Source organism: Lissotriton helveticus, chromosome 8 (genome assembly GCF_964261635.1).
Source record: "Lissotriton helveticus chromosome 8, aLisHel1.1, whole genome shotgun sequence".
Taxonomy (NCBI): Eukaryota; Metazoa; Chordata; class Amphibia; order Caudata; family Salamandridae; genus Lissotriton; species Lissotriton helveticus.
The window spans coordinates 744,523,066-744,548,383 of NC_136069.1; the positions used below are offsets into that span (position 1 = coordinate 744,523,066).

A 25,318-nucleotide genomic window follows, 5' to 3' on the forward strand; every position below is an offset into this window, starting at 1 on the left:
TTGTGCCACGATTTCATCTGGAAACGTGGTAGAATCACTAGTCCATCGGACTGCTGATCGGGCTAGCTCTTGTTCATGCATGGTATTAAGTTCACTATAACCTATTCGTGATTTCAGAATTTTATCGGTAGCTTGGAATACTTGCTCAAGAGAACATTGTTCTGGCACTGGAGGAGGAAAACTTTTCTTGTAATCTGGACGTGAATGTCTGTCGGATAGTCTAGTTCTACCTACATACGCTATTCTGTCGGGATTCTCGCTGTCTACCTCTTCACTTGAAGAGTCATTCTCTTTCTTGGCTATTTTTCTTGCTTTCTCTTTTTCGTGTATGTCTAGAATTTCCTTACGGATTTTCCTGTACATAGCGTCTATACAATTCTGTGTCTTGTGTTTTCCCTCGGCTATATTATCACTCCACTTTGTCAGGACTTTCATCTTATCTTTATCTTTCTCAGGATAGTCTTGTTCTCTTATTAAACAGTTAATCAAAAACTGTAAAATCAGATGTTGAGTCTCGACTTTTCTGTGTGCCATAGCTTCGTGAATACTTTCTGGATCCTCCCCTGTACGGATAAAACGATATATTCTATCTAGATGGTCCTTCATGTCTGGCAGAGTAACCAAAAAGGTGGTAACTCGTCGTAAACGTACTGAATATAGTATCATGTAATCTTCACCTGGTACTGAATCATATACGCAATCAGTAAGGTATTTCTTGAGGGCTGCGTAAGTAGAGACTTTCGGTGTACGTTATAACGCTGCTTCTCTCAGCGTCATTCGTTTCGTTTGAGGCGGGGTGGTAGGAGCGCCTCCCGCCGCCCCTCCTGGGCTAGAGTCGTCAGGTAATACCGGACGTGCGGGTGCTGGTAACGTGACTGGTAAAACGGGTGCATTTACTGTAGGCTGGGCCGGGGGTACATTAACTTGGTCCCCGGGACCAGTGGCTGGAGGAACAGGGATTATATTATTAACAGGGTGCTGAGGTTGAACAGGCGGAATATGATTTGCATATTCTGGGACTGTATCGTCCAAATAGGACGAAAGAAAAATTTCAGCTGCGGTCGGTTTATGACGTAGCTTAGTCGGGACTAATGGTGGCGGAAAATTACTGGATGCTTCCGGGGTTGCCTTCGGCAAGCCCTCGGCAAGAAGAGGATACATGCCCCTTATAAGAGCATTTCTCTGTCTGTCTGACTGTTCTGCTCTAACTCGTTCACCTTCTTCTAGAAGTTCCCTTTCTTGGGCTCTCTCTGAGGATTCCCTACTTAACTCTGTTATTCTGATTTCTTTTTCGGTTCTTCTATGAGATTCTTTGCGCCATAACTCGATGGCATCTTTCTGGGACTGTCGGGCTTTCTTTTTCCATAATGCCTCTTCTACTCGCATGATGCACTCGGCATCCCATGTACCTGATACAGGCCATCTATATTTCTCTTCTAGATCCTTGGTATAGTCGACCCATAAATCTAAATACAATATGGCACCTAAGCCATGCTTATGATACATAAAATGTCCTGGACTGTCCCTAGGCGGGACAGGAACTGATTCTTCGAGTAACCCTTTCCGGGTTCCTATCTGACGTAACTTGGAAAACAGAGGCATTCTAGACTTGAATCCAAACACAATACAATACACGATAAACACAGTAATGAATAGCAAAACAAATCACTCATACCACGACATTGAAAACACATTAAATAACATTAATAACAGTTCGAACAGAATACTACCTGATACACTGAAAACAGAACACATGAATTTCTCGAGAACAGACTTACTAGAATTACTGGATGCACTGCTAAAACAGTACAGAACATACCGGTCCCATAAAGAGACACGTCGGACCCGTATCCACCTAGGTGAATACTTCGGACTGGATCTGTGTACCCAAACCCATCGGACCAGGGACAAATGAATTGACCCTGTCTAGATACTACCCCAGCAACGGTACTCACCGGGCAGCAAGAAACTGGAAGGCCTCGGACTGGACTGGACTGCTACGACGTCGGACTATGAACTTCGGACTTCAGTTACAGGTGGGCCTCCGGATACCTCGGACCTTGTACTCTCGGCTTGGGCTCTGGTCGGGACTCGCCGCATTCCTCACCGCCTCGTCTGGATGCTGGACCGCAGTCTCCGTCTCCTCCGTGGGCCTGAGGGATACTTGAAGCAGAAATATCTGCACGTGCACGGTATGGTTCCGTCACGGCTGCAGAGGGTCAGGGGGCCTGCGTGGCTTCGCCGGCGCGTGGGGAAAGGGCAAGTCCCTATTCGGGCGCCATTATGTGGTAAATAAATAATTAATTACCGGTACTATTTTTTAATACATTGAATAAAACAGATAGCTCAATAAATAAGAGACAGGATTCGAGGTATCTGAGTCTAACAGGCTTTAATCAGGCATAAGGGAAGGGACAGGAACGGGATAGCCTGCACGGAAATAGAATGGATGGCAGCTGCAATGCCTCATCGACAGTGCAGCATATATATAGTATCATACATTACATTACAATGCATACAATAGGCGTAGCAGTAGGCGTAACTCGTAGCAGTCGCGAAAGATAAGCATAAATGGGTGTAACAAGAAGGCGTGTACAGGGCGTATACATAGACATGTGGTATGAAACGTCACAGAAATGTCATGAGTGGGCGGAAACATGGAGGGGGCTACCTGAGAGCTGGGACCTTTAACCTAGTGGTGCGCGCAAACGGGCAATGACGTGTTACCAGGGAGAACTGGGGGCTATGACTTCTGCACTAGAAGAGGAGACTAAAGTCTACGGTGTCAGGACGACATGTACCTATGGCATATCTGGTATCTGGTGTTTGGAGTACATGTTGATAGAAACTAAAAGTTATCAGGGCAGAGGCTACTTGACACTAAGGCTGGTGCATGCATATATTCTACATGTATTGCGTGTGCTAGGAATATTCTATGAATATTAATACAGTATTTCTCCTGCATGGAGACAGAAAGACTAGACCATAGCTGAAACTGTTTATACGGTTCAGTAGCTTAGGAATGCAAAGAAGGAAAGCTGGACTGATAACTAGAAGCATAACATACTCTTGGCAGACAGGCAGGCAGAGCCAGGCCGGGCCGGGCACCGTGCTGCGCGGAAGTAAGTGAAGGTTCAGGGATGCAGGTGGGGGCTGTATCGCTCCTCGGAGAGGGTTCAGGAGACTGGAGCTTGAATCTGGCGTCCGGGCCCTTTTGAGGCCTAGAAACGGGGACAATTCAATGAATTAACGTGTACACTGTAAATCGTGGTAACATAGGCCTAATACTCGTTGCTTTCACGAGAACTGGAAACTGGCATACTAGAGTTGGACACAACTATAATTGCGTCTTTAATCGATCATAGGGGGATACATGCATATCTAATCATGCACATATAACATAGGATGGGGAACACGTAGGCACATATAACATGGCAAAATTTACTTTTCCACAAAACAAAGAGATACTTTTAATTTTGTACAGCCGGTTTCTAAATATGCTATTTTTTTGGGCTTAGCACTTTTGTTTTGCTGTTCAATGTAGTGGATTTTCGAAACATCAAACAGATAAAAAAAAAAACGATCATGCTTGCCATAATGTTAGCCAAATAGTGCATATGCATTTATTTTTCAAACCATCTTCCATGACAGTTTAAATTTCAATACACATCAAATCTACATCGAAGACTTGTAGAGATGGGTTTATGCCAAAGATTCTGTGCCACCCTGAGGCTGGTGTAACAAGGAGAAATATATTTATTTCTTCTCAATAGTTCCTCTTTGCATGTGTGTTGCATTTTTAAGCATACATACAAAGAAGAAATAGCCTCAAAGAATAGTTTGTGTGCAGATAGCTACACTATAGCTTACAAAGAAGCTGACCTTTTTCTAGGTCCCTTTCCAAGTTGTCAATATTTTCTTTAAAAATGTCCGACTGAATCACTTTTACATATATTTATAGTTGATCCATACAGGTCTAATGTTCATGCTCCTTGGACACTATAACTTCATCTTCGATTTTGATGTGTTATCATCAAGCCAAAAACCCTCAATACAGGCAATTCATTTGCACACTAAACATTTCAATACAATTGGAATTCTTTTCAGCATAGAGAAGGAAGAGGCAATTTCTGTGTACAATTCTACGAGATTCAGTGAGATCCGCTAAAAGACTTTTTCGAAGTCATTTATGTAAATGGGGGGGGGATTAAAAAAGGTTCATAAACACATCCCGGGTGCACCACTGTTAATGACTAAAACGGCCTGATTCATTTGCCCTATGTTCCTTAACATAGTATGAAGCAAGGACAAAAGTACAATTGCTGTATCTGTGAAACCAAATTAGGATCACTTCCCATTTTTAACATTATCAACCACAGCTTTAACCGGTTGACGAGGTCCAGCGTCACTGGCTGGTCCATACACACTTAGGGGCATATTTATGAGGGGAGTTTGATTGCGCTTGCACCCCACAACATGACGCAAGCCCATAATGTGAATTAGTAAGCACGCAAGACCACCTATTTTGCATTACTCTGCCCTGGGAAGGCCTTCCAAGCCCAAGCACCTCCCATGGTGTTTGACTCATTCCCAGATATATCAAAAGTGGTAGCCCTGGGAATGCGCTTCAAAGATGCTCCTTCCCAGGGGAGGCATAATGAGGAGAACTCTTTATTTCTCCTCATTATTTCCTCTTGCTAGAAGTGGTGTATTCTGCAGCACACATAGAAAGAGGAATGTGCCTCTCAGGATTGATTTTGTGAAGGAAAGTGCCCCTTCCTGCACCTAAACAATCCTGCAGGCAACACAGGCACCCTTGCCCTGCATTGATGGTAGGCAGTCACAATGGCACCAGCCCAGAAACAAAGGCAGGAATACGCCTTATTCTTTTCAATACAGCACATTGCTGCTCCTTCCCAGTCATGCAGTGCAGCAACTTGACTTGCTGCGTTGCGATGCATTCCATTAAATATGCCCCTAAACTGATGCTGCCCTTTTAATTTTTAACATAATTTTCCACAAGTACATAGCGATTTTGGCAGAGTTCCCTGTTGTAAAGCCCGGTTAGACATCCAAACTGCACCATTGGCATAACTTATCCAATCATCAAAAAGGCAATAAACAAACAATGCTACCAGCTATCAATAGAGAATGATTTAACAAATCTGGAAAAAGGAAGATGTCAAACGGGGATAATAGCAACATACAAAGAACACAAACTTCAGCCCTACCTTAACCAAGCACTCGGCAGAAAGGCCCTAATAAACATCCAGTGGGCTAGATTGGTATCACTCCCAATAAAAGAGTTAAATGCTGGTTGGAAAACCTTGGAAAACAAAATTCAATGTAGAATATGCAATTTTAAAACAGAATCACTGCAACATCTAATGTGTTGTTGCACAGGCTTCTTACAATCCCGGAGGAAGTTACTAAAACCTATATGGTTACGTAAAGGTGTTCGAACGACAAAGGAAGCAGTCACAATTACACTCGCGTGCACAGAAACAACGGACATTGCCAGAATTGGGAGATACATGCAGGAAGTCCGCTCCAAATTGGAGAAGGCGGATGAATCTGATAATTTGCACATAAAACCCCACAGCGGCCATAAGACTTTTAAAGACTTTATGATTTTTCTAACTTTTATACTGTTTTTATGCTTAGTTATAGAAAGAATGGATGTATCCTTTGTATTTTAAAGTGCGATATATTGCAAATGGTTTTAAGTAACTGCGCAATAAAAATAAAATGAAAAAATGACACATTCCCTGCTTTATCAGCCCATTCTTGAAATCTTGCAAGCTGAATTCTCCCCAAACTCTTTGCCGAAGAATCAAGAAGGCAGCTCCAGAAAAGTTTTAAGGCAAAGTGGGCTCTGGCCCAGGGCCCCGGCCTTTCAGGGGACCCTTGATACAGCCCGTTCCGTTCTGCAGAGTCTTCCCCAGATTACCTTGAGTTATTCATAAACCGATTGTTTTAAATGCGTGTGATGTGCCGGATTGGACATTTTGAAGAGAAATATTGTGTTTATGTTTCTGATGAAGCAAAGCTTCGCATTTGCGACGTGCTGTATTCATGAACCTCGTCCATGTATAATCAAATAATAAGTTGTACGTCTTACTAACGTTTGTTTTATGTTTAAACGAGGTTCCCCGAAGCTTGCCTATGTGTTTTACTAAAATAATTAACTCGAGTCTTTTAAAATGGCCGCTGCGTGGAAGTAAGTGTCTGCGCATGCGTCAGTCACACTCACGTGTCCTGATGTGTTTGCAGAGTTGGAGGGAAATAGTTGCGCATGCGTAATACATAGCTGCCAGTAACGTGGTACTGCTCGTGCCACTGCTCTTGTACATGTTTATATGTAGCTAACATTTACACTGCATAAGTATATTTCTTAGTGATAAGTTGAAAGTACAAGCCCTGTGATGTGTTTTCATAACGTTATTTCTATGTATTAATTTGTTCTCGCTTACTTTTCATGTACCGCGGGAAATGGGGGTTTGACCGAGCCGAAAGCCATCTTGGAGGGTACTTGTGCGCAGACTCGCCGAAAGTCATCACGGCATTGAATTGCTGCTGTTGCAGGGTTTCTGTACTCACACAGAACTGTGCACAGAGGAGTGGAACCTCGGCAAATTAGGATGTCCCAAAACTTACCTTAGCAACCAACTCACCCCTTACCGAGCTAGCTACAGTGTCTCATTGGACATATCAAACACCCAATGTTTAGACAAACCAGAACATGAACTTACAGTACCTCAGGGTACGTGGGACTCATGAACACTCTTTCGTTATATTATCATTACAAACCAGAACATGGAGTAAAGAAGACACATGTGCATTTGAAATGTTTATTTACTAATGCCGTCTTCTCAGGCGCAGTATCTTTGATAATACAAGTATACTTATTATCAGTAGCAAAATTATCAGCATAGTTACTAAGACATAAAAAGCGAATGGTGACAGCATGTTAACATGCTGTAATGAATAAGAGTTAACAACACTTATATCTCACCTTCCCTAACACATATATTATATTATTAGCTAAGAAGGTCTCTTTGGGTTGTTTTAGGGCGGGCCCATACCTTAGTGTCCTAGCATGAAGGAATCACATCAGCATACACCAGCTCTCTCTGCATGTGCACCGCATCAAGTGTGTTAACAGTTCTCGTGCAAAGCAATATCAATCCCGCCTCAAGCCCAAGTTGGCAAAGGCTGCACTTGTGTTATGACTATGAAAGCGTGGAGATCAGACCTCATAACAATTCCATATCGTGTTGCTCCTGAAACTTCAGCACTCTCCGTGCAGACATGGTTTATTAAACAAGACTGATATCAGAGCAATAACATATTATTCTCACATACACCACGGCAAACCACTAGGTTGAAAGCTAAGTCAACAATTAAGGGTCGTGTGCAGAAGTTGCAAGAAAGGAAAAATGGCGTTTAAATCTCAAATGTACCTATGCTAACTTAACACGATATAAGGATATATAGGAGCTATACAACACCCCCCCATGATCCGAGAACGGACTAAATAAGATAACAGAAGTGCCATCACATGAGAGCAGAATCCAAATATAAACGAGCATGAATAAAAATTCAATTATAAAAACTAATGCTAAAAAATAGCCCACAAGTATAATGTGGCTCAAGCCAATAGGCAAGCAAAAAATAAAATGTCTTGACCAAAAAGTCAATAAAATCAAGGAAATGCTATCAATCAGCATGTCAATTTGAGGCAGTGTCTATGATAAGACAGTATATGAAAAGTAAGCCGCAACAGCCTCCAGGAGGAAGTCACTGTCCTCATCAGAAAACAGTTCAGCCATCCAATTTAAAAGATGAAAGGAACATACGTGATCTTCCAGCACCGGATCCTCTATAACCATCAGAGGACAGCTCGGTGGGTTTTCAAGAAAACTAAGTTCCAAGAAATTTTGCGCTGCCGACAACACATCCCAGGGACCCATTAGTCCATGTGCCACCGCCAAGGCCATAATCCTCTCGTCAGAACAAACCAACTCGTGAGCAATGATAGGACTCATCAGTTGATCGAAATCGACGTCAGAAGATGCTGGTCCGCTGAGACACAAATCAATGGCCCAAAGGAAATCGCAGGTCAGACAGCGAAATACAGGCTGGACACAGGTGAAATAGGAGAACCGAAAAGATAATCCAAACGCCGTGCTTAGAGTCGCTAACGGCAGTGTGCCATAGTAATCAAGCATGCGGTTGCGAAACCGCGTCAGTAGTAGCTGTGCGTGGTCTTGCACAGGAAGGGCATCCATATTTAAAAAGGCAGAAAACCACCAATGCGCCAGCCGCTAATGCAAGCAAAAACGGGAACCCTCCAAATAAGGATGAAAAAATAGAATGGAAGAAGGCAGGGATGACTCCAAATATCTTCTCAAAGGAAGTCACGAGACCACCGCTAACAACTTTAAAAAAATGTGCTAGGCCCGTTGTGGAGGATGCGTTAAAGATAGAACGGACCATGGCTCCGAAATGCAAAGGCAAATCAGTGTTTAATAGAGCCTGAACCTCCGTACGGGTGTTAGCAATGTGAAGCACGAAAGTTTCACGGGCCGAGCTCAAGGCCACCTCTTTCTGGGACAATAGAGCTCTTATTCTAGCCATGCCGCTGAATTCTGCTCCCAAGGTCGGTATCTGTGGCCAAATGGAAGACTCCCTATGTTCACGTGTGGGAGGATAAAGAACATTTCTGCAGCAAATAACTCGCTCACTAACCGTTACTATGAAAGCTATACCTTTAATTAAACCACAGCAGTTTTCATTATTGAGCATTAAATAACTACCATTCTCTAACAATTTAAACGTGGGGATGATAGCAGGAACTGGCGTGCCCTGTAAAACGCAAGCCATATTCGGTCGGTCCTTGTTACATGAACCGTGTAACTGTATGTGTCTGCACATTAAAGAATGATCTGGCGTCTCAGTACACTCATCCCCTGTTAGATAAACCTCTTGTTCATCCTTGAAACATCTGTATGTGTATGGGAGTGACCAGACTTCATGAAGAAAACCGCTACCTAAGGGTTCAAAACGACCTATTGGCACATACTTCATACAATTTGAAAACTTATATAAAGCAAAAGGCAGCGTTATTAAACCGTGGATAAGCCACGTAGCAGCAGTGGCTTCTGCCACAGAAAAAGGTAAAGATTCCAACCTTTCAATATGGAGCATAGAAAAGGAAGCATCACGCATTGAAAGCAAGCGTTGTTTGTCTGTCAAATTAAACGGTGCAAATAAAGAAGAAACATTCATGTATCCCCAGGGAACTTTACCCATTTTCAGAGTCTGAAGTGTCCATGCAAACTGCATGATTGAACGTAATTGATTTTGACCATGGTATAATACAGATACTTCATCATGCACAATATCAACAACAGACGACACAATATTATCTAATGTGTAAATTCTAGAGGAAAGCACATTAATGCTATTGTCAACAACTGCAAGAACTTTCTCAAGATTTGCCTGATCAATAGCCCTAAGGCGTGAAGCAGCCTCAATCTGCGAGAGTTTCCAAATTTCATTGTAAACACCATATAACCAACGTTTCGACCTGCCACTAGCGGGGCCCTTAATGAAATCATTCAAATCCACGTCTGCATTCAGTTTGGAAAGGTGATACTTAACCGCAGGTAAAGTTGAATGTTTCAGCCAAGCTTGACACAACTTGCCCACAGAGTAAGAGGTGTCAGTATGACTCAAATCAAAACGGGGATCAGATCTAACAGTCTTAAAACCGTCAGTAAAATTTAAAAATCTTTTTTGGCAAGAATCAGCACTACGGTGCCAAAGCAGCCAACCCTTGGGATTCATACTGGAAATGTTAAAGGAGGAATTCAGAAGCAGAACCTGTATATCTCTAATGGACAATTTAGTAAAATTACTCCAATTCTCATATTCCTCCAACTCCGGGAAAGACGGGGTGTTTAACCTTTTAGATGTAGCCAATCCAAAGCATGTGGTTTGGGAAATGGTTTCATTTAAAAACCACATATGATTTGGGATGAGACATGCACGGTGCAAAGCCTCAGTGCCTCGTACCTGCCAGGCCCTTGAGCCCCAAACTGATTTAAGGTCTATGGTATCCTTCCATAACTCATACCCCCCAGTAACTAATTGATCTAGGAAGGCCTTCGAATACAACAATTTTGTATTTGTAAGTCGAACCTTGGACAGTGGCTGTTTTTGAAATTTAAAATAAAAGGACTCGGGATTGGACTGATTAAAGTCAGTGAAATAAGTATACTTTTTAAGAAACGTTTCTGAACTCCCTTGTGTAGGTGCTGGGCAATGTTCCCACTGAGTAAAATTAACCGCATCCCTTCGGGAAGATGTCTTGTGTAAGAAGTGATTGCCATAATGTTGGTAACAGAACAATTCACCATAATTAGCAGATTCTAAATATAAATCCTCAGCATCAAAGGCAGCATAGTATTTCAAATCAGAAAACAAACTTTCCACAGCATTAACATCCCAATCATCAGAACGAATGTTTTGTTTCACCACATCCCCCATATTAACTCTCAGTACATTAGGAACATTAACGACTTCCGTTGGGCCATGAATCTGAAAACGAACTGCATCCCACGCGATTCCATCCAGAACAGGCCACGCTGTGATGTTAACCAAAGTCAAGTCTCTTTTTAATCTGTGTGTAGAATGTGAAGAGGAAAGTGGGGCCAAAGTTCCATTTAAATGAGTAATGCAAGTTCTCTCCTCGACATAGTGTCCATTCATAATTCGAAAAAAATAAAACACAAAACCAATTGACATAAAAAGGTAAACTGAAAAAAGGACCAGCCAAATGTATATCCAAGGAGGTATCAAAAAATGTTTTTTAAACAGGCTAGCATATACTGCAATTTTAGAGGGTTTTTTCGAGGCAAGGGAAGCAGAGTCAAATGAAAATCTGGATTCCGTGGCTAAACGAGCTTGCAGGTCAGGCATGGACAAATCAGTGGGGTATGTATAGTCTGTCTCATCAAGGTTAGTTCCTGGTAAATTATTCAATAATGGACTGGAAACAGCAGGTAATTCGATGGCCACCTCAGGTTCATTATTAGAAGCAGTGGTCATAATTGAATTTCTCACAATGGAAGGACAGGAAACAGCCGGTGTCATGCTAAGAAGAATCGGCCACTCTGTGTATCTTGACATTGTCAATAGAAATAAACCTGTTTTCCTTACGACCTCGAAGTGGTGGTAAAATGACTGTTCTTGTGCCCTTCACTCCAAGCACTGGGACTGGAGCTCGATAGGAGGGACCAAACTCTTTCTTGTTGTCGATCTTCTCTCGAACCAGTTCCCCAACTTGGGGTAGCCAGCCAACTACCGGGATCTGCAACGCATCATCCGAAGCGGAGGGCAAATGTTCCTTTGCAAGAGTGTCTCTGGTCTTTTGTAGATTCTGTAAAACATTGCAATGTTCATCTGCGTCAAAGGAAGTGGCGCGAACCACTGAGTCTAGACCGTCAAGGTCAGGGACGAACATCTTGATGCCAAAGAGCATTTCGTATGGGGTCCGCCCACCCAGAGACCTTCTAGGGAGATTATTAAGAGCACGCTGCACGCCATAGAGGTGAGCCAGCCAGTTTCTGCCAGTGCCTATAACTCGGGCTGTCAAAGATTGCTTTAAATCACGGTTCATTCGTTCAACTACACTATTACCCTCAGGTCTGTAGGGTGACGAAAACTTGACTTGGACCCCCATCGAAGTCATGGCATCCTTATACGCCTTAGAGGCGAAAGCCGGACCCTGATCCGAATGGAAGGTACCACAGGCAAAAATCCCTATAAAGATACGCAAATCTCTGATGACAGTCCGGGAATCAGCGCTGCGATGTGGCCATACCCACACAAAGCGTGTGCATGAGTCAACTGCTACTAAGATGTATTTATACGCAGTATCAGATGAAAATGGACCGCAGTGATCTAAATAAACACAGCCTAGTGGTTTATTAGAAATGTACAACTGAGTCTGAGGCGGACGCGTAGCAGTTGAAGGTTTAATCTGCTGGCATATGTCACAAAGAAGGACATAATCACGCGTCTGTTTGTACAGTCCCCGCCACCAGAAACGTTGTTGTAGTTGCGTTACAGTGGCTGAGACGCCCGCATGCGCAGACGCCACACCTTCATGAGCCGCTGTAATCAAGTCTGTTCTGCGATCCGAGTTGGGAATCAGCCGTTCCCCAACATCAGGAATTGTCACAAAAGGAACCTTTTCGGGACTTAAGTGGTATTTATACTTCGAAGGGAATCCCGAAGGATGTTTACTTCCCTTCTCAGAGGCAGCAATCGCTGCCAAGATGTCGCTATCAATCTTGGTTTTAGACCTAGTAACTGCTGCAACTAAGTATGTAGATACTGCTGATCTCGCCGCTTCGTCAGCAAGCGAGTTGCCAACAGCGTGTACTCCCACGCGCTGATGACCGAGAGTATGAATCACATAAACGAGTGGCAACATAGCCTTAAGCTCTGCCACTCGAACCCAGATCATTTTATGTTTTATTGTGCTACCCTTGGAATCATGAAAATCATTTTGAATCCAAAAGAACAAGTTTTCATTGTAAGACTGGACACAGTAGTAAGAATCACTTACAATTAGAGTAGTAACACTTGGATCTGCGTACTCCAAAGCTAGTAAGAGAGCACGAAGCTCTGCCAATTGTGCGGTGCAATCGCCCAGGGGCAACGTGTGTACCTCCCTGGAAATGAACTCATCATTCAACATAGCACCGACCACAATGGCGCATGCGGAAACGTAGGCATGTTTAGAGCCATGCGCAACCTGCGCCGACCCATCAGTGTAAATGATGCAATGGAAGTCCTCCAAAGGTCGCATCGCCAGAGGAGCAGGGTGAACGAATTCATACTGCAAGTACTCTTGCGACCGTAAGGAAGCGTCAAAAATAAACATGACATCCGTGGATGACAATGACGCAGCCCACTGAATCCACCGAGGGTGCAAAGCCTTTGAATTTGGTACACTTGCTTTCGTGACTGCCTCCAAATGAGGACAGGGTGTTACCACTAGCATGCGTTTCCCCTGTGACAGAGCTCGTTCCTTTAGAATAGCCATCTGTACAGCAGTTAAAACCTTTTCTATGGTGGGAAACCGCATCTCAGCCGAAGTGTACAAGTGTGACTTGTAAGCAATAGGTACCGTGTCACCTTCATTAAAAGTGAGGTACGTGAAACCCACCGTCCCAGGAATTATTCTTATGACCAGGTTGGTGTGGTTATCACGAGTCAGTAAATATTTAGAAGCGAGCAGATCAGCCTGCAAGGATTGCAAAATGGCTGAATGCTCAGGCAGCCAGCATGATTTAGAGAAAGTCGGTTGTATCAAAGCATACAAAGGCTTGATACGCTGGGCATATTCCGGAATGTAAGTTCTGCCGAAATTCAAAAAGCCCAGTAAGGATTGTAATTTTTTCAGTGTTGTTGGTGCGCGCAATTGTGCGCACTTCTCCAAGAAGTGAGGAGCCAAACCTCTACCTTCATTGTTGAGCTCATAGCCCAAAAACAACACTGTGTGTTCAGCAATGTGCGATTTTGCAAAGTTGAATTTGTAACCCATGTCTGCGAAGTTGCAAACAAGAGAATTTACACGACACAGATGCTCCCAAATATCGTCGTCTGTGAGATATATGTCATCCACATACGAAAAAGCATCAGGATCGAGTGCCTCCAGAATAGAGACAATTCGAGCGGTAAATACACCAGGACTATTCTTGTAGCCCATTGGAAGACGCCGGAATTGCTTTTGGACTCCAGCGCTTGTAAAACTGGTCCATTGGGAGCTAAAGCTGTCCAATCTGTGGGCATAAAAACCATCGGATATGTCAAGCGTTGTCTTGAAACGCTTACGCACGAGACTATCCACTAGGGCAGAGCCGTGGGTATTCTGTACTGCACAGTTACGGCAATGCGAGTTTAAATGCCGGTAATCCAAAACCAAACGATATGATCCGTCAGGTTTGTTCACAGTAAAAAGGGGATTATTCATCGGTGACACACACGTTTCAATAACTCCTTGATATTCCAATTGTTCAAGGATTTCCGCGACGGAAGATTTTGCTTCACGCCGAATGGGATATTGAGGTTGAGGCTGCGGCTGAGACCGCAACGGAATTTCGTGGCAAGGCGACAATTTATCCCAACCACATTGGTTACGGTACAGAGCCGGCGCGAGAGCCCGAGCCCACTCTTCTGCAAAATGCTGCGCATGCTCTTTCGAGACAGTGTTCGCGAAACTGGGTAGGATCACCTCCTCCCCTCGCGGCGCCGCGAGCACAAAAGGTGGGGGCCAGTCAGCCTCCGAAAGTAAAATATCATATGTAGAAGACAGATTCTCCCAAAATACACCTTTAACGGTACGCTGTATGTCACCTTCAATTAACAGGACAATTTCATATAGTCTTTCAGGGGGAGCAAGTCTCGTATCCGCTGTTTCTATCACAACGTAGACATCAGTCGCTGTCACCCTCAGTAGTGGACGCAGCGCCTCTCTGACTATGGTTATCTCCGCCGCGCTGTCCAGCAACGTCAGAGCCCACGTCAGATTCCGAAGCCGCGTTCTCACTATCTGTGGCATATCGATGCGCTGTTAAGGCTGCGACTTTCTTTTTCGCAAACTGCGGACGCCTAGGCGTAGAATCCTCCTGCTTCACTGCGCCGTCCGTCTGGCGGGACTGACCACGTCCTTGTTGGCCACCACGTCCACGTCCACCCCCTCCTCCTCCACCGGTCTTCGGGGCCGATGTGTCCTGAAAGGAACGAGGAGAGCGTTGATCAGAACCCTGAAAATGATCAGGTGATTTAATCATCGCGCGGTCGCGCAAATCATAAACTTTTTCGGATGGCGCAGGAGCTTGTATCGCAGGAAAAGTACTCTGAGTCTGCATTGTCTGCTTCCCCTGTGTCTGTTTTTTAGGCCAATTCGATTTCTTGGACTTGGGCTGGGCATCTGTCACTGCAGATTGTCCCTGTGGCTGCTTTTTATCCTTCACTGGAAAATATTTCAGACCTCTACTTGTGCGGCCAATAGTTTTATAAGCGGCCACTACAATCTTTGCTAACTGGCGGGGTTTGTCGGCATCGGGCAGAGCAGCCAAAGCATTCGACACCTGAAAGTTAACTGCATCTCCTTTAACATTGGAGAGAATGAGATCACTTACAATCTCAAAAGAACCACACAGGCGCATACCCAATTCAACCGCTGCCTCTGGACCATGATCATTCTGAACACGTCTAACGATTTCAGGCAGGGCAGTCATAGACGGGGTGCCGAAGCACCTTGTATAAACTGCCGCAAATGTTTTTCCCCAGCTGTCACAGTCAGCAAGTTCAGGAGTAATATCCTTCGGTAGAGTAATCGTCAACATTCTATGTTTATCAGCAGGAGTAGAATTCGGAAAAACCGCCTCCAGTTGATCAAACTTCTCTGCTAGCCAGAATGGGAAGTCATCGTTGTCAACAGGACGCGCACCAAAAACCGAATTTACCATCACTGGATTGAGACGCATTCCGCCTCGTTCCATGGGAGCGGCCGCACCCCCCTGGGGACCACCAGGAAGATGTCGACCAATGTATTGCACTAAAGCACGAATCACGGAAATGGAAACTACATGTAGCCTGCGAATTTCTGCCAGGGTACAAGCCCCGTGATTGGGGTGCGGGGTAAAGCCACCCAACGCAGGCCAATTAGTACCTGGAATTGAGAGTGGACCTAACCTCGCACGGGACAAAGAGTGGGGGAGGGCGCCATCAAACCAAACTCGATGCTGCCAATGATCAATAGGTATTTCCAATGCCCTGTATGGCGTATATTCAGCCGGGACATCCGAGGCGGTGTAGGAGTGGTACAAACCAGAATTAGCGTCCACAGCCGGAAACGTAACCCAAGAGTAAAACAACTCGTAAGGAAACGCCGGATCTGCACTTACCACGAAAATCACAGCCATCCCATCCACTGGGACCTGGTACGTCTGAAGATGGTTGCGTACCGCTACGCGACTATGCTGCGCAATAGCCACCGCTGCCGCCATTACAGAATTGGAAACAAGAAAACACAAAAAATACTTTGTAGCACAACTGGGTAGTAATTCAAAGAAACCGTTTAAGTAAGAATCAAGCTTGAATAAAGACCTATTTCAAAAAATAGGTAGGTTTCACCAACACCCCGTTTTCCGGAAACGGATGTGAAGGGGTTAAGGCATGAATGATAAACTACTCGAGTGTCATGATATAAGACCACCGAAACCGTTGGGCGCCATGTTGCAGGGTTTCTGTACTCACACAGAACTGTGCACAGAGGAGTGGAACCTCGGCAAATTAGGATGTCCCAAAACTTACCTTAGCAACCAACTCACCCCTTACCGAGCTAGCTACAGTGTCTCATTGGACATATCAAACACCCAATGTTTAGACAAACCAGAACATGAACTTACAGTACCTCAGGGTACGTGGGACTCATGAACACTCTTTCGTTATATTATCATTACAAACCAGAACATGGAGTAAAGAAGACACATGTGCATTTGAAATGTTTATTTACTAATGCCGTCTTCTCAGGCGCAGTATCTTTGATAATACAAGTATACTTATTATCAGTAGCAAAATTATCAGCATAGTTACTAAGACATAAAAAGCGAATGGTGACAGCATGTTAACATGCTGTAATGAATAAGAGTTAACAACACTTATATCTCACCTTCCCTAACACATATATTATATTATTAGCTAAGAAGGTCTCTTTGGGTTGTTTTAGGGCGGGCCCATACCTTAGTGTCCTAGCATGAAGGAATCACATCAGCATACACCAGCTCTCTCTGCATGTGCACCGCATCAAGTGTGTTAACAGTTCTCGTGCAAAGCAATATCAATCCCGCCTCAAGCCCAAGTTGGCAAAGGCTGCACTTGTGTTATGACTATGAAAGCGTGGAGATCAGACCTCATAACAATTCCATATCGTGTTGCTCCTGAAACTTCAGCACTCTCCGTGCAGACATGGTTTATTAAACAAGACTGATATCAGAGCAATAACATATTATTCTCACATACACCACGGCAAACCACTAGGTTGAAAGCTAAGTCAACAATTAAGGGTCGTGTGCAGAAGTTGCAAGAAAGGAAAAATGGCGTTTAAATCTCAAATGTACCTATGCTAACTTAACACGATATAAGGATATATAGGAGCTATACAACACTGCCAAGGAAGGTTGATGCCAGAAGCCACCCTGGGAAGCAGCACCTTAGCCCCGCAGCATCTCGATATTGTTCTATTATGTTGCAAAAATGTATTCTTTGCCTGTATTCTGCACAGTTTCTCATGGGAACCCCAATCTTGCTAGGCGGTGCCCTGAGATGTAAATAAGGCCTCCAAATAGTGTATTCTGATTGGTGTGTTACCCAAATCCTATCTTAGGACCAATCCAAATTGAGGGATTCTGACACTTTGCAACATTGGGGGGTGGTACACCGTCCCCAAACTGTATATCTACCCTGGGTTCACCTAGGGAAATTGCCCGACTTGTCTGGTTTAGCTGACCTGTCACTGACCCATCGCACTCAATAGGTGACTGAAGATACAGAGCGCTGCGGAGCACTCTGTCCGAAATTGACCATAGACTAAGGTTTTACTGAACCTTAAAGTGCTGGCGTAGCACTTTGCTGGGAGTTCGCTGACCCAATCGGGGTCTTGATCGATAGCTGCAGAGAGGGTGGAGCGCAGGCGTTGCTTCCAAACTGCGGGTGCGGTCCTGTCCTGAGCGGTCCTGTCCTGAGGGTTTGCTGTCCTGTCCTGAGGTCCTGTCCTGATTCCTAATCTGAGGGTATCCTGTCCTGTCCTGGGTGTCCATTCTGCACCTGCTGTCCATTGAGGGGTATCCTTCCTTGAGGGTTTCCTGTCCTTAACTGACCCGTGGCCAGGGTTTGGTTTCCACACCAGTCTAGGTAAATATTGCTCTAAATTCTTAAAACTTGCACCTTTCTATTTTTCTGTCTTTGCTTTAATAAAGACATACCTTTGCATATGTTGATTTTTCCATGCTTTGCCGCAAACTATTGAATCATAAAGTCATTTGCATTTTTCATAACGTTTTCCCATGTTACCCTACCTGTTAGAAATCATATTTTGCATTGCAGTTTGTCATTTCCTGATATGGTCTAGAACGGCCTTACTTACATTTTCCAAAGAACTTTTACCCTAAATGCATAGCATTTCCTGTTGCATCTCATATTAGCATTTCCATGATTACCCTGACTCTATTTATCTATAGTTATGTACTTTTCGTTATCTTGATTATTGATTGTCTTATTCTTGTAAACTTAATGCTCAACGAAAACGAACTTTAGATAAAGCTTTTAAACTTCCAGTTGTCCGTGGTCATTTTACAACAGTATTGAATGTCAATTTGGGTTGGTATTTTGCTGCCTTTCCTTTTACAGCTAGCTCCCTGATCCGTTGAGGTCATAGGTACCCGTGTCGGTGGATGGTAAGTCGGGTACACTGAGTAATAACAGTAGGGAATTCACACAAATTGGTAGCAGCCCGTGAAGTCACCCTGTCAATGAATATTGTGAATTGAAAGTATATGGGCCCGAAGCCGGAAACGGCGAAATTATTGGCTGGGTGACCTCGCGCGTTCTATCAGTTTTTCTGGCTAGCAGAGGATGGTTAGGGACTAGTTGAAGGTTTGGCAGGATTAGTTAGGCTAGCTAAGTCGGTAGCTGCTAGCACATTAATGCTGCTACAAGAGCGGCCATTCCGAGGGAACTGATCAATCTCTTGAAAGGTGTTGCTTTTTGGAAATTCATGAATTATTTTATCATTGTTATTCTTGTTCTTATATTGTTATATGTATTAATCCATGCGTTTGTAAACCGTATCGTTCATTGTTGTCCGAACTCCCCGGGGAATTGAAAAGGCAAGTGGTGAATAGAATCCATTGCCTTGAGGTCGCAGGCTTAAGGAAAGTTAGGTGCAGGTTAGGATAACCGGGAAGCACTAACTAGGGTTTTTTCTGAATACATGTGTGAATAAATGTCAGTAACGAGGTTCATTGGCAAAATTCCCATAGTGGCGTAACCTAGTAAGGGTCACATCGGAAGAGTAGCAGGTTCCTCGGAGCTTGGGTGAAAGCAGAGGGGTCCGCTGGGAAACCTTAGACTCGAATATATCCCGGAAGAGTGGATGAGTTTAGGGGAATAACAGGTTCACCGATGCTAGAGTGAAGGGTAGGCGGAAGAGATTTACCCGCAGCGTGTGAAAAGTAAATGGAAGTAGTTTACTTGCAGTAAAAGAAATCTTTCCTGTCTAGACACTTGAGCACTGTGGCGAATGTGTATTTGTTGTAAAATAACCAAGCACTAGCACTTTAGAAAGAAAGAAAGTTTCCGTTACCTTGTGAAGGGAGGGAGTCAGCCGCGAAGCGTCTCTGACGTCACTCCGTGCCGTGCTGGGATTGGTAGAAGCAGCGGGCGGGTAGCGGGGCTGGAATTGTAAAGGAGGGGTGAAGCGCCGGAGCGTGAGGACAGTCTCACGAAGGGGCCGCGCACCCATTGGCCGAAATTATTTGAACGCGTGCACCCCATTGGTCGCACAGAATTGCAAGACGCGTTCTGATTGGAGGTGACTTTGTAAACAGAGTTAAGCGTAGAAATCGTATGTGGCATTCGTATTGTCCAGAGACTAGACCCGATCCAAGAAGCCAAGGGTTTGAAAGGGATCAGTGGAAAGCCAATAGATACGATATTATGTACGGGACTAAGAGAAAGATGTCCCTTGTAAATAGGGTAAAGAATTATTTCAAAACGGACAAACCAATTAAGTCCAGAGAGGGCGTTATTGTCCCGCCCCCGAACACTCCCGCCTCGTTCATGATGTTTGACCGAGGGTACAATACCTGTGTGTGGTTGGAAAATTGGGTAAAGTACACAAAAGATGACGGAATATTGGCTTTTCCGTTAGACGGTACTTTCAATGGCAGGATTTTATTTAATTTGAGAACCCGAATGAATGAATTGCATCCCAGACCGAGACTAACGCAGTATGAGGCATTAGAGGAATGGGAAATTGAGGCTTTCGAAAGAGAGAAACCCCGAATGGACAAAGGTCTGACCAAGTGGTACCCAAGGCTGAAACAAGAGACCAGGGATAAAAAGATGAAACAGTGGAGACAGAGCATGATTGTTGAGGGTCTGTTTCCCATGATGCCAGCAGGTACCCCTTCTGCGGGAGAGAAAAGGACAGAAAAGAGTAAGCATTGGGGAGCGCTTGGAGAGTCAGACGATGAATTGTTAGATGACATCTTTACGAGAAGTCCGCCCCCTTATGATGAGGGAGCCCGACTTTCCAGTACAGGAGGGAATCCCCAGCGTCCATCTATTAAGGAGGAGGACAGATCCCTAAGTAGGGGGGGAGGTGGTCAAGTACTGCCTTATTTTGAGAATCCTGGACCCGCGGAGGTACGAGATATATATCCTAGAGTGCCTGTGAGCCCGGAGGAAAAATATTCCCGTGAAAGAGCCTTTTTCCCCGGACCTCTTTATGAAAACGAAGAAAAGCCATTAAGTTCAGGAATGCCCTTTTTGCAGCCTCTATATGGGGAGGAGCGCAGGTCATTTGGCACAGGAACTTTGTTCCCAAAACCAAATTATGGTGGAGGACCAAGTGAAACGCATCCTACTGCCCCGAGTCTTACCCCTCACCTGACCCCACAGATGATACCTGACCGGACATTAGGAAGAGTACTAGATGAAAGGGAGCAAGAGGCCCTAGCTAGACAGAGGACAGAAATAATTCAGAAAATCTCCCAGTTAAATACCAGTCCTGAGGCTTTGACTATTCCGGTAACAATTGGACCAGTGGTTCCATTGTATGGGAATAATCAAGGAAGTTCAAACCCTCCAGTTATGAACCCAATCATGGCCCCGCCGAGGCAGGAGCCCCTACTGATAGACGATCAGTCCAGTGAGTGCGAGTCCGAAGTTGTGTTTTTGGACCTGCCAAACAAACAGACCGGGAAGGGAGTGCAGAAGAGGCATAATCCTTTTAATGCGAAAGAAATTAAATTAGAATCAACGTCAGGTACTAGGAGTGTTTCTCTGGTAACTCCGGAGGAAATTGAAAATTGGAGTCGTGAATTAGAAAAACAGACTCCGCAAACGAAACCTTTAGACCTCTACAAACTGAGGGTAGAAATAGAGGAATTAATGGCAGGAAATGTGGGATTGGACAGATTAAATACCTACTCTGAAGAAGAGTTGCTGTTTATGTGTAAAAGCCTTACCAGAAGAACCCGAGTGCTCCACGAAAAACTGACAGACACCGCAGCTAGTATGGGGGTAGATATTTCCCGATCCAAGCCCTTACAAAAGCCTTACAGAGCTGAATTCTCAGACAAAGATATAGAGAACTTGAATGTGTCAGGGAAAAAGTTGCAGATTAAAGAGTTGTTAGCAATTTTGCAGAAATGGGGAGACGTGGAAAAATGGAAAAGCAGGTGGGCACGAAAGAAAGATGAGGCTCGATCCAGACAAGCCACCCCTGAGTTCCCTTTGAGAGAAGTAGACAAGCCCGAAACATTATGCCCCATGCGTGAAGTGCCAGGTGGGAGGTATGTGCACGTTCCATGGTCCAGACAGGATATTGTGTCCTTTACTAACGATTTCCCGAAATTGCGCGAAAAACCAGTTGACTGGTACCGGCAGGTGGAAAGGTTCGTAAAGGTGCAAAAATGCCTGTGGAAAGACCTGGATGGATTTTTCGACATTGTGGTCCCGGTAGATCTATGGACCGAGTGTAAAATAGCCATAGGCTGGCCTAGTGAGGAGTACCCGAGGGACTCTAACACAGGGGAGCCGTCGATTGAAGTGATGAAAAAATACGAACAAGTAATGTTGCATTTGAAAAATAAGGTGCCCGCAAAAGAAACTGATTGGACCAGGATAGATAGAACTACACAGGAGAGAGACGAGACAGTGCACTCCTATTATGAAAGGCTGTTGCAGGTGTTTAAAACATACAGTGGTATAGATAACATCGAGATGAAGGATATGACGCATTTCATTTACAGGTTTGTAAACGGTTTAAGGCCTGAAATTTGTCAGTGGATAAAAGATAACAAAATTTGTTGGCACTCCAAAAAGATAGACGAGGTCCTGCGGTACGCAAAGTACTGCGAGGACGAGATGGCAGAAAAGAAAAAGGCTCTCAAGGAAAAGGTCATGTGGGCTCAAGTGAAGCTTGCAGAACAGCAGGAAAAGCAGTTGAGTAATATGGCCAAAAACACTCAGAACCAAGGTCCTGGGGGTGGGGGAGGAGGCAAGCCCCGGCCCAAAATGAGCAGGGAAGAGGCTATGAAGAAATTTCCCTGTCACCAGTGCGGAGAAATTGGACACTGGCGTAACGAGTGTCCTTATTTGCCTGACGATAACCCCAAAACACCTGATTTAACTCCACAGACGCAGAAAGAAAGACCAAGAAAGACTCAACCACAGGTAAAAACGGTTCAGGTGCCCCGAGCTCCAAAGCAAGTACATAGGGGAAAAGCGACAGAGGGTGATAAGATAGAAGTCTGGGAAAGCAATGAGAACAGAAATGCAGCAACTTCGCAGTATCTGTTGAACGATACCTTCCTTTGTGATGACCAGTACTGACGGGGCCTGAGAGGGGAGGACGAGGAGTGCGTACTTGGCGCCTCCTTGCCGGTAGACCAGTCCGGACCATACATTGAAGGAAAGGTTGACGGAAACGATGTCACTTTTCTGTTGGACACTGGTGCTACCCATTCTACTGTGAGAACAGTGGACGTTCCAAACCTACCCCTCTCGGGAGAAGCCATCCAAGTAGTGGGTGTATCTAATCAATTGATTAGTACTCCTGTTACCAAGCCCATGGAGATCTCAATTGGAAACTTTAAGGAAATGCATAGATTTGTCGTTTGTGACACCAGTCCAGTGAACTTACTGGGACGTGATTTGCTGTGCAAAATGAACTGTACCATCTTTTGCACACCAAAGGGTGTTGAAATTCAGACCCCAGATGAAGACGGCATTTATAAATTAATGTTAATTAGACCTGACTCAGAAATTAAACGAATGACCATGCAGGATTTGCCCAAAGAACTCCAAGAAGCAGTGAAGCCAGAGGTATGGGACTTTACTGGGAAAGATGTAGGGTTAATGAAAAACGTGGACCCCATACAGATAGCAATCAAGGACAATGCAGTATACCCCAATACAAAACCCTACAGGATGAATGCAGAGGTGAGAGCAGGTGTCACTCTGGAAATACAGAAATTGTTAGAAGGAAACATCATACAGGAAGTAATGAGTAGCCCATGTAACTCACCGAATATGGGTATCAAGAAGCCTAGTGGCAAGTACAGAGTAGTGCAGGACCTACGAAAAGTCAACAAGATAGTGGTCCCCTGCTGCCCTATTGTCCCGAACCCAGCAGTGATTCTGTATCAGATTCCCTGGGATGCTGAGTGGTTCACTGTGATAGACCTATGTCATGCATTCTTTTCCATTCCCTTGCATCCAGACAGCAAATTTCTTTTCTCATTTGCCTTCAATGGTCACGTGTATGTCTGGAACAGGGTCCCTCAAGGGTACACAGAGAGCCCCTCTATCTTTAATCAGATCTTTAAAAAATGTTTGGAAACTTTGGTCTTACCTGGGAACTCTGTCCTAGTGCAGTACATAGACGACCTCTTGGTGGCGTCTAAAAGTCATAGGGATTGTGTGATTGACACCATTGCCCTACTGAATCACCTGAGCGAGAAGGGACATAAAGTGGCCCCTGACAAATTACAGTTCTGTGCAAAATCAGTGAAATATCTGGGGCACCAGATAGAGAAAGGTGTCAGAAAAGTGACATCAGAAAGAGTGAGAATAATTCAAAAGATGCAGTTACCCCGTACTCAGAAAGAGATCAGAATGTTCCTGGGAGTGATAGGATACTGCAGGCAGTGGATTCTGGGATTTGCAGTCCTGGCTAGGCCTTTGATAAAAATGACCAAGAGAGGAACACCAGAAATTGTAGAATGGGATGATGAAAGCTTAACAGCCTTCACAAAATTGCGAGATTGTCTGTGTACAGCACCTGCATTGGGAATGCCAGACTATTCCAAAGAATTTGCCCTATTCTGTGACACCCGCGATAATTGCGCGTTGTCAGTCCTGACACAAGATCATGGCACAACGAGAAGGCCTGTGGCATATTTTTCTGCCACCCTGGATCCAGTGGCTGCTGGATTACCAGGTTGTCTGAAAGCAGTAGCTGCTACCTGCGCAAGTTTAGAGCAGAGTGAGTCCATTGTCATGGGACATCCGGTAACTGTGTATGTTCCACATGGAGTAGTAATTTTACTGACCCGAACAAAAACTCAGTATCTCACCCCTAGTCGGCTGACTAAATACGAGAGGATTCTTGTGGGTGCTGCAAATGTAAACATTGTTAGGTACAGTATTCTGAACCCTGCCACCTTGCTCCCAGACCCAATGGATATGGAAGGTGGGGTGGATGATGAGCATGATTGCATTGATTTAACAGAATTCAACACCAAGCCACGTCCAGACATTAAAGAAACACCATTGCCTGTGCATGACAAGGAATTATTTGTTAATGGTTCATGTGTAAGACATGAACTAGGAGGCCTGAGTGCTGCCTATGCGGTAGTCTCCTTAACCAAAATTGAAGAAGCAGGTTATCTATTTGACGTAAAGTCTGCACAAGTAGCCGAATTGATAGCTATGATAAAAGCTTGCAAAATTGGGAAAAACTTACGCATAACAGTGTATACTGACAGTCTGTACTGTTATGGGGTTGTGCATGACTTTGGCCAGTTGTGGCTACAGAGGGAGTTCCTGACTTCATCAGGTACCCCTATTCGAAATGGAAAGGTTGTACAAGACCTTTTAGAGGCAATCCAGTTACCAAAGGAACTGGCAGTGGTAAAGTGTGTCGCTCCTAAAAAAGACATGGACACTGTATCACTGGGAAACGATTTTGCTGATCGAGTGGCCCAATGGTGCGCCAGAGATCGGTATATCGTAAATCCAAAACGAGGGGGGCCAGGAACCAGCTGCCAACTTCAGGTGTGTGAAGAAGTACCTACATGGGATGAAGTGAAAGAGTGGCAGCAGGCGGCACCTTGGCAAGAGAGAGAGAAGTGGAAGGAGGATGGGTGTAGACCAAGACGTGTGGATGGTGTCATCTTAGGTCCAACTGGTATGCCTGTGTTACCTAGACACTTACTTAGCACAA

General features: G+C 44.5%; 1 protein-coding gene across 3 annotated transcripts in view; it reads right to left on the reverse strand.

The window, feature by feature from the left end:
- LOC144772898 (arylsulfatase D-like) overlaps positions 1-25,318 on the reverse strand; it is a 734,130-nt gene that overhangs the window by 337,395 nt on the left and 371,417 nt on the right. The gene's annotated exons all lie outside the window — the stretch shown is intronic.